General features: G+C 37.3%; 1 protein-coding gene across 2 annotated transcripts in view; it reads right to left on the reverse strand.

The window, feature by feature from the left end:
• Window positions 1-6,632, reverse strand: part of LOC139947950 (short transient receptor potential channel 4-like) — a 162,963-nt gene extending 156,331 nt beyond the window's left edge. For both annotated transcript variants that reach the window (XM_071945833.1, XM_071945830.1), the window contains exon 1: window positions 6,232-6,632. The gene's annotated coding sequence lies outside the window, so the exon portion shown is untranslated. The remainder of the gene's footprint in view (window positions 1-6,231) is intronic.
• Between the last annotated feature and the right edge of the window lie 4,826 nt (window positions 6,633-11,458).

The following is an 11,458-nucleotide window of genomic DNA, read 5'->3' on the forward strand; positions in this document are numbered from 1 at the left end:
AAAATGAGATTTACGTCAAGCTCTAAAAATAGAAAACAGGTTACAAGTGACCCGGATCTTTGGTCAAAGAGAGCTTGGCCGAATACAGGGTCAAGCTGACCCGGCCCGGAAGCAGGTAAAACAATTGAGTGTAGCTCGGATTCTGTGCAGTATGACTCATTTCTTTTTGACTAATTCCGGGTTCCATTGACCCAGGCAAGGATCAAGCCCTACGGAATCGGGTTAATTCTGACCCAGTGGCTTTCTATAGATGTCAACCAAAAAAGGAACCGACTATTTTATAATACGATCTTTGGCTTGATTTGCATTGACTTGAATGGAAGCAAATCAAGATGGCAGCAAAGCGAGTGCATTTAAAGGGATTGGTACCGCATGGCCACACACTGTGGCTGATGATATTCAAGAACTCAACAGTAAAGACTTAGATTTCATATTAATTTGTTATCATTTGAGGAATGACCATGGCTTGTAATACCCCCAGACCCTCACCAATCAATCATCCAGTGTTGGCTGCATCCACCAGAAATTAATCATTAAGAATGCCTTGTTTACCAGATGTCGCATCTTTTGTAAAGGATTATTATACTGTGTTAAAAGACCATACGTGCATGCACCAAATGCCGATGGAAGACTTAAAGGCAATGGACACTATTGGCAATTGTCAAAGACTAGCCTTCACAGTTGGTGTATCTCAACATATGCATAAAATAACTAACCTGTGAAAATTTTAGCTCAATCGGTCATCGAAGTTGCGAAAAAAATAATGAAAGAAAAAACACCCTTGTCACACAAAGTTGTGTGCGTTCAGATGGTTGATTTCGAGACCTCGAGTTCTAAATCTGAGGTCTCGAAATCAAATTCGTGGAAAATTACTTCTTTCTTGAAAACTATGGCACTTCAGAGGGAGCCGTTTCTCACAATGTCTGATACCATCAACCTCTCCCCATTACTCGTCACCAAGAAAAGTTTTATGCTAATAATTATTTTGAGTAATTACAAATAGCGTCCACTGCCTTTAACTCTCTGGCGTTTAATTAGTCTAACAACGAGGAGAAAGGGAATAATGTGAGGTGTAGAATATGAGCTGTGACAATGAGTTAGATATATAATAAATGAAGCCACAGTCTAGCCAGAATAGTCGTATGGTCACTACGGCCGAATTAGCGGCTTCAGCAACGGCTACGGCTATATGTCCGCGTCATCATGCGTTGAAGTATGGGACGTCCTTAGTAACATACTAAGCAACAATTGGAGCCGTAGCCGTAGCCGCCAATTTTGAATACAGCCTTTAATGCTCTATAGCAACTCCCGGCTGTGGCTTAAGCATCGGCCGCCATTTTGAATCCCGTTGTATGCAAGCTCACTGCATGCTTCGCAAACCTATGTCTAAGCCAGAGTCGCATCAAGACACGCTCAATATTGAAAAGCATCGTTACGTTTATGTGATTTCGGTTTGAGCATTAGAAGATTGAACTGAATTGGCTATAATGCGTAAAAAAGCACGTGATTGGACTGATATTTTGGGTAAATACTCTTTAAATTAGAAACTTTTAAGTTAGAAACCTTTACAGCAGCTTTCGATAGTATAAAGAATTTTGATAATTATTACACTTTGAAGTTATGTTGAGAAACATTACACTCTGAGGTTATGTGGTTATGTAAAAAAATACCAGTTTTGATGCCCAAAATTTGAATCTATCAAGCTTTTCTGCCGTCAGTCAAGCTTTTTAGATTATGTATTCCTATAGCGCATCTTCCTCCTACATTTTGACGATATATCAAATACGCGACCACCCTTTGATATACAATAATTTGCACAGCCATTGTAGTTGTACTGTACATCTATATATGTACAGGGTTAAAATAAAATGCCTTTAAAAACTTTGGTTATTCTACGACTTTGAGCTATCCAAAGATCAGGAATGGGAAGAAGCCGGGTTATACGCGACCTATAGATTAACAGAACCGCCATGGGAGCTAGCTGTTCGATGTTCACTAGACTAGACAGAGCAGCAGGTGTAATAGGTTTTGAAGCTAATCAGGTCACACCATGATGCTAAAGTTACCCACTAGGCAACTCCATCTCCCGCCTCAGTACATTGACGTACCATATACAATTGTTTTTATATAATTTAAACTAACAATTGATGTATCATATTATATCAAATGGTATACAGTAAAGACAACACAGCATTCATTGATATTACGTTAATTCGGTAGCAGTTTGTTCAACCTGACATTCAGATATCCATTTCAACTCCCGTCAAGATACCTATTTCGATTTCCTTCCGATTGTTTGCGTGGGTCTGAAGACATTTTTTGTCTTGAATATGTTTTTAATGCAGAGACATTGGCTCAAATATTAATTGTCATGATAAAACAACAATTGAAAAAATATAATTAAATTTTTAGCTATATTGCTAAAACTTATCAACCAAAGGGAACGATGGTATTAATGCAACAAAAAAGTTAATGGTCTGACGCTTCGACCCTGAGCAGAGTCATTATCGGAGCCTAACTGATAAAATAAAATTGCAACAAGTGGAGAATAATATGCCATTCACATTACCCTGAAATATCCAACTTGATTTTTCTAATGTGTTTAAAGGCAGGGAGTAATTTTGGTAATTCTTCCAAACATAACCATCAAACCCTTTACCTGTTAGAGAGCGATGGAGAGCTGTTAGCAATATAGAACATTGCTAGAAACGACACCATTTGAAGTAAAGTAGTTTTAGAGAGAGAGAGATATTAGTCGTCCTGTCTACTTAAAGGTTCATGAGGAAACAATGCTTAGGTAACACTTGTGTTTATATGCATTGTGGAATCATCGGGCGTTGTAACATACAGTATTTCCTGTTTGTTGGACTACATTTGAATGTTATGCAAGTATCATGTAATAAATTTTGGATTTACCCATACACCGATGTGTGTTAGCACTGTAAACTAAGTACTTTCCCGAGTCCTGCGAAAAAAAAATATCACAGGCATGTTACCCGGGTGGGATTCGAACCCACGACCCGTGTAATTCTGGAGCAGTGTCTTACCAACTAGACTACCGAGGTTGCCCGGTAGCTAGAGGCAGTTCGAATCCTACGTTTTGGCAGCGGGTAAGAGATGTTAAATTTGCATCGGGGATAAAGAATATTAATTTTGTTTTTTACCCATTCACCGCTGTGTTTCATAGCACTGTAGACTCGGTACTTTCCCGAGTCCTGTGGAAAAAAAATATCACAGGCATGTTAAAATATTATATTAAAACTTTGTGCCTTGAACGAGCTTGCGAAAGGATCGACCGTAAATTGTGCTTTACACCATGGGATTATTGTCGTGGATACTTAATCTGATATTATAATTGAATAGCAACAGTAGTGACTTTTGACCTTTGTAGAATACCTGCCCAGTTATATTGGCTGGTATCAATTATTGGGTGCCTGAACTCATCATACAAAAGGTAACTAAGCAAAGTCAACCATTGAAGTGTTTATTTGCCCTGAAACATATACCAGTATGGATATGAGTGTTATTGTTTTGTGTAGAAGAGTCTGGATTTTATGATTATTATTATTATGATAGTGGGTTTTAAAAAACTCAAATATCGAAGCCTAAGAGCTAAATTGTGTTTAAAAGACATACAAGAAGTAAATGTTAAACATAAAATAAAATAAAAATTGTTTACAGAAAAATAAAAGAAATGAAAACAAAAATATTATGTACAATATACAAAAAGGGAAACTAATGCATAGACCTAACGGCTGATATAGAATTCACTTGAACATTGCACTCGGTCTGTATTATGCGAGTCAGTTCTTTTATGTGAGTAATTAGCATATGGCCGTAAAACCTGCAATAACTCTGAACTTTTTCATTAAAGTCAGATCACCCCCCCCCCCACCCTTAGCAACCCTGCGTCAATTTAAATGTAATGGCATATTCGCATACATTCGTTTCTTTTATCTACTTTAGCGGTCAAATTTTAGTAATAACTTTGTTACGGTCGAATAACTGTGTTTTTATATATTCTGTGTGGGATGAAACGCAGTGCAGTTTGAATTAGGTTCAGTGGGTGTTGATAGGTTTGTTTTTGTTTCAATTTGTCCACCAACTGTGTTTTGTGTCTGACTTGATATTGAAAGGAATTTGCTTCATTAGGATCTCCACTTGTTCAATTGAATAGTGAGGGGGAATGACCTTTTCACTGTGGTATCGTCACTGAGGGGTGCTTTAGACTGACAACTAAGCACCGTAATTCATTAAAGGCAGTAGACACTATTGGTAATTGTCAAAGACTAGCCTTAACAGTTCGTGTATCTCAACATATGCATACAATAACTATAACCTGTGAAAATTTCAGCTCAATCGGTCATCAAAGTTGCAAAATAATAATGAAAGAATAAAACACCCTTGTCACACGAAGTTGTGTGCGTTTAGATGGTTGATTTCGAGACCTCAAGTTCTAAATCTGAGGTCTCGAAATCAAATTCGTGGAAAACTACTTCTTTCTCGAAAACTATGTCACTTCAGAGGGAGCTGTTTCTCACAATATATAATACTATCAACCTCTCTCCATTACTCGTTACCAATTGAGGTTTTATGCTTATATACTTATTTTGAGTAATTACCAATAGTGTCCACTGCCTTTAATTGTTTTTTTATAGAAAAATTGGAAAGGAGTGCATTTTTTTTTAAAACCATTTTACGTGTCAGCCGGACCTATATGAGGTTTTAGATTGTAATTAAAAGATGAATATTAAGTGGATATTCTGCCTACCCAGTGTGTGATGCTGGTGGTTTTTTCATACTATATATTAATTGTTCTAAAAATGCATTGAATTGTGTTGATCTTTGCGGTCTCAATTTAATTCAATTTTTGAAACATTTGATTCTCGAATTCACAAAGAGAGTCAGTGAGAACAAGTTTTTTTTTACAAGAATAAAACATTTTTGTAAACAAATGAACAAAACTTCTGCTCGGGACCGTTAAGTCATTTGGTTGTATGGATTTCATAAAATTGCTTTCGCATATTTTGGAGCTTCTGGTAAATACAGTGTAATGAGCAGTGGTCTTCAAAGTATTGAATAGCACAACAAAATTATAATTTTCTAACATTTTTTGTTTTATTTCTTGAATTTGATTACTTTTTTTATTGACATTTTTATTTCATGACCATCTTGATCATTACAGATGTTCAATTGCAATTAAAGCACTGAGCCAACAAAAAGATATTACTTGAAGTATACGAGTCACATATGAGGTACATACACCAACCCTTCACTTGTAATCATATGCCATTTAAAAACTGACCCGAAACCCGTAAAATATTTCTTGGAGCGCACATCAAGCATGCGTAAACAAATTTTATGGATTATAAAAAAAACGTCGTCACAAAAAACAGCGCGTGACTGTATTAGTTATCTTTGAAAATTTGTGACATTATTTTTTTTAGAGACCGGGAGGAGAAATTATTGTCATGGTCGGCTATTAGTGACAATACGGGAAAGGGTATTTAACTTAAAATATTAATATGCGCTGAAATTACACCAAAACGCCCATGAATATTAGCATACTGTTTGAACGCTTAAATGGCTGTTCAAGTTTATATGTTGATGGCAACATTAAGATACTGGAAATATGCACTGAAATTACACCAAAGAGCCTATGAATAATTACGTAGTGTTTGAACTCATAAATGGCTATGCAAGTTTACCATTTTGATGCCAACGTTAAGATATCAGGAAAGAAATATACTCGATTCTGAAGGTTTAATACACTGCCTGAATATATTATTTGAAGCATTGCAGAGTTATCAATGTATTTTTGGTTTGCGGTAACACCATGTGTATCTACTTGCCAGGTAGAGTTTGTTCTTTAGAGATTACTGTCTATACCGCGGAGTAGATACTTCGGATTTCGGGAGACTTCTCAGTTCTGAAAAGAATTGTCCTGCTGTTTAACTAAAAACGGCGAAGCCATCTTGAATTTCTCCCATTTATATCAATGTTACCAAACCGAGGCTGGAAGGACAAAATAGTCTGGTTCCTAACTGCATGATGATTATTAGCATGCATTATTGTTACTCGATTCGAGGAACATGACCAAGATGTAGGCAGCATGATAAAGGTCTCTCCTGAAGTTACGCGTGCCGTTCAAACCGGTTTTGATATATCGAGCCCTAGTCAAAACACTTCACACAAAAAGGAAACTAACAGTTTAAAAACAATACGGCTTACCTCACTACTAATGTAAAACAATTCCCTTCTGATGGGTTATAATCCTTCCAGAGAGCCGTCAAGAATAAGTCACCAGCGGGTATTTTTACAATCAGCGTCAATCACTAATCCATCAAACGGTTGTGGCTCTAGGGATACCAAACCGAAACGTCCGTTAAAAAACTGGTTAGAAAATGCTTCTGGTTTTTTTTTATGGCGCCCTGTGCTTGCTATCCACCAGATGGAGTTTGCACAGTGGTTAACAGATACTGGTAGATCGGCCACAATCCCTTTAATCAGAATACACTTTATTGAACTGTTCGCCAGTGTGGTCTCACCAGCCTCCTCTTACCTTTTCCTCCTGCACACTACGGGTATTCCATCCCCTAAAGTCAGCCAGGCGGAGAGAACGCGCCGTCGGGGCTTGTGTTTGCCGGTGATATATCGATAATTCCAATGTAGACCGTAATTTCCTTGTATGCCTTCCCTATTTCTTCCCAGCAAGTAGTGTTTGTTTGAGACTCGTCCTCAATTTAAAACTAAAGGAGGGAGGTATTTTTGTTTTCTTTCTCTAGAAGTCTCAGAATAAGCTAAGCTTTGTAGGTATCTCGATTCTTCACTGTACACCACCGCAAGAGGTTAGACTGATCATACCAAACCTGAGCTCAGTATACGGTTATGCGCAATCATACACACTGTATGTGTATCCACGGTCCGTACTCCACACAGGAAGGTGGAGCCCACTTTATAGCTTCCACTTTGGTTCGAAAACGTTTCACAAAGTCCGAGTTAATACACACCAGAGGTCACAAAATGCCGCTTCCACGTTGCTTCCTGGTTATCTTTTTTTCTACCGGTACCATTTTGCCGTAAATGAAAAGAAAAGAAAAAAAAAACAATTATTCGTTCAGATATCATTTGCATAGTTTAATGTCACGATATGATGACGTCACACCTGCTGCATGATGCCCGGAGTGGAAGTCAAATCAACAATCATAAATTCGAGATGCAGTGTATCCAATTATACGTCCATTCACTAACATGAAAAGGTGTCTTTGTGGCGTAGTTAATGAAGATGGCGGTTCAACCTTATAGCTTTTGGGTTCACATCATGTGCGTATGCAAATGCAAGTCGATATTTCAACACTGTGGCCTAGTATTGGGAGGTGAGGTATAGGGGACTAGTCAAATGAGCTGTATTGTGGTTTATGTTGAGGTGGAGGTAACATGATGTTATGATGAGGTTTTTAGTCTTGTTTTTTCTTCTTCTCATAAGTATATCCTTAAAGAAGATTTAAATGTAATTTTGATATATTTTGAATTTTCGTAATTATCCATTAAAAAATTAGGCCCCAACCTCAAGGTTTTGAAAGCCTAGAAACACTTCTGCCGCTGATGGCGTGCGTCAAATTGACAATGCTTTGAGATCATGTCTTGGAGTTAACTATGTTATACCTCCACGTTGCAACAAAGCGGCTATACAAATTGGAGCTCCCAACTATGACGTTACATGAGTGATTACGTAACGGAGCTTTTCGCGATCCTTTCAAAAAAGCGCTGGACAAGGGTATTCGAAATGAATTTTTTTACACAATTAGAATCTATTTCTGGTCATAAGACTCGATTTCCTTATTGGTTGAAAACATTTCAAATGAAATTCAGCGAAACTCACGACTTTTCGTTCAAGCAGGTTTTTAAAACATGTATTGTATACAGCATTGTATGTCAAGTGAGTCCCGCCAGATCGCATGCTAAACGGATGGTAGTTTTGTTGTGTAAGATTTGCAAGAGTGCTGCTTGCTTCTGCTTAAATCCCCCGTCAATATCAATTAGAATGAAATGAGTTGAGTGGCAAACAAGGTAAGGCGTTCATGCTGCCCAATAAATGTCAAATTTGATTCGATCAATTACATCGAATGTCGGATTTACGGGCGCTGTTAGACTCCTCCAATATTTGAACCTTTGTCAAGCTACCGTAAGCCGGTCAAAACAAACCATAGTTTAAAGGCATGGATACGTCATAACTTGGTGTATCCCAACATGCATAAAGATAAACAACCTGTGAAAATGTCGGCTTAGTTGGTTGTCAAAGTTGCAAGAAAACAGATACAAAACAAGTTTCCCTTATTGCACAGGGCTGTGTTCGGTGTATCCCATAGATGCATAAAATAACAAACCTGTGAAAATTTGGTTTAGTTAGTCATCGAAGTTGCGAGAACATATTGAAAGAAACAACTACCCTATGCCTTCAGATGCCTGAGAAAGGCTTCACGCCTGAAGCATCTCTCAGATTCAAATGTTGTCCTGAAAAACAAACCTGTGAAAGTTTGGGTTCAGTTGGTCTTCGAAGTTGCAAGAACAAATTGAAAGAAACAAATGCTTAATATTGCATAGACCTGCATGTGTGCTTTCAGATCCCTGAGAAAGTCTTCACGCCTGAAGCTTTTCTCAGATTCAAATGTTGTTTTGAAAAATACCTCTTATTCAAAACTACATTACTTCAAATGGTGTCATTTATAGCAATATTTTATAATATCAACAGCTCTCTGGTACTCACAACTAAGTTTTGTTATGGTCGTTTTTTTTTTTAGTAGTTACCAAATGATACTTTCCCTTTAAAGACCCTGGACACCTTTGGTAGTTGTCAAAGACCAGTCTTCTCACTTGGTGTATCTCACCATATGCATAAAATAACAAACCTGTGAAAATTTGATCTCAATTGGTCGTCGAAGTTGCGAGATAATAATGGGAAAAAGTCCTTGTCAAACGAAGTTGTGTGCTTTCAGATGCTTGATTTCGAGACCTCAAATTCTAAATCTGAGGTCTCTAAATCAAACTCGTGAAAAATTACTTCTTTCTCGAAAACTACTTCAGAGGGAGCCGTTTCTCACAATGTTTTATATTATCATCCTCTCTCCATTACTCTTTACCAAGTAAGGTTTTATGCTAATAATTATTTTGAGTACTACCAATAGTGTCCACTGACTTTAAAGAATAAATCCAAAACCCATTTCCGTATTGACTGTCATAAATTTCCCAAGCAGCTTTTTGTAAGAAGTTTATCCGTACAAAATAAACCATTACAAACCCCACCGTCATCAGAAATCAAGTAGGGAATACTAGTTCCTGTTAATACATTAACCTCATTTCAGTCCAACAGGATTATGTTTCGCTAGGGTTGTAGTTATAAGTCTTAAAGGCACTGGACACTATTGGTAATTACTCAAAAATAATTGTGAGCATAGAAACTTACTTGGTATATAAAGAGCAATGGAGAGATGTTGAGAGTTTAAAACATTGTGAGAAACGGCTCCATCTGAAGTAACGTAGTTTTTGAGAAAGAAGTAATTTCTCACTAATAAATTTGAATTGAATTCGAGACCTCATTAGAGGTCTCGAATTCAAGCATCTGAAAGCATCTAATATGCGACAAGGGTGTTTTTTCTTCCTTTATTCTCTTGCAACTTCGACGACCAATTGAGTTCAAACTTTCTGAGGTGTGTCCCTTTATGCATATGTTGAGATGCACCAAGTGAGAAGACTGGTCTTCGAGAGTTACCAAAGTTATCCAGTGCCTTTAAAGGAACAATAACCAAAAAGTACATCCACATTCTCAACCCTTGTAAATACTTTCTCGACGATGTTGAAATATCATCTTCGAGTACGTGCACTGATAACAACACAATCTCCAATCTATTGAAGTATCTCTTACAAAAAGTATCTTCTTGTAATTTGTCCCATTGCCTTTACTGACCTTCGGCAAGGAATCACGCCCCCTACCTATCGGTCGGGTAACCTGACTCTTGTCTATTCCGTACCAATAAAGTCTAGGGTTTTGTAAGGTAACACGCTTTCCGACCACGAGCAATTTTCTAGGGAACACCTTCGGCTCAAAAGTAACGGGACTTGAGTTTTTTATTTCTTCCCCCTGTGAGGGATATCCAGCCCGACTTCTGTCTCGCTTTTATAAATCCAGGTTCTTGTCTCATTATAGGTGATGTAATTTGACCCCACTGGAAAGAGAACAGCCCTTTGGCTACTCGCTACGATATAAGAGGTGCGAGAATTTGCAATTGTAATTATGCTCTGTCAAACGGGAACAAGGTTTTCCTAAATGCGAATTCATGTCAACTGAACTCTGAATCTGCATTAGCTACATGTACACATACACTAGCTTGATAGCAATACAAATAAATTACTGTGGGTTTTGATTTTAAACATGCACAGGATCTTTGTTTCTTGTGTTTAGTAAAAACTAAATGATTGAAATCGTAAACGTGAAATGTTTTGCTGTTTTACCCCAACATGACCACAACATATAAAATTTGCAAAAAGATGAAGGAAATAATGTTACTGTACCTCACCTTTAAGTTGAACTGTACTTCATCTTAATGAGAGCTGTTTTAAAATGGCCAGAGTTGATATCAAAATTCACATGGTCCTTGTTTCGTATTAATAGAAACAAATTTACTGTACTTTAACTTCAACTCAAACTGTACTTTCCCTTTAAACGAGAACTGTGTGACGTTTTACCATTAACATGACCACATTTGGATAAAATTGTTCGTAAATTTAGTAAAAACTAAATGTTGGGAATGAATCTAGGCTAATACTTTACCTTTAAGTTGAGAATGCAATATCGTTCTGCACTATGTCATCAGAGTATTTTCAAACCGTTACAGCATGACAAAATGATGATCCTATCACTCCGTCATTCTTTGCTGACTTTAAAGTCACCTGGAAGCGGTATTTTTTCAAGATAAAGCTTTTGTCACTAATATATGTGTTTTGATGAGTGGAATGTGAATAAACAGTTAACTAAGGTTTTAAAAAATCAGTTCTTATGTTATTTACAAATTTAAGAGTAGACCCCGACCCGAGAGGGCGCTGTTCGTGACGTCAATCGAGGCAGACTTTGCCTGTAATGCGTAGAGTAAACACAATTGCAAAGTACATGTACGGACCAAGTCGTGAGTTTGTACGTTTCAAAAAGATTTTTTTTTTTTTTTTTTGTCCGGCAATGCCAACCGACTTGGACGTACATGTATTTGCACGTGTGTTTACTATACGCATTGCAGGCAAAGTCTGCCTCGATTGACGTCACAAAAGGGGTAGGCGGAGGCAGCCCCCAAACAACTTTATATATTTGTTAAACATATAAATCGTGACAAACATTTACTAAAAAAATTGTTTTATTGTTCGTAAGCATATACTCTTATGTTTGAAAGAAAAACAAATTCTATTTCTA

Source organism: Asterias amurensis, chromosome 15 (genome assembly GCF_032118995.1).
Source record: "Asterias amurensis chromosome 15, ASM3211899v1".
NCBI lineage: Eukaryota > Metazoa > Echinodermata > Asteroidea > Forcipulatida > Asteriidae > Asterias > Asterias amurensis.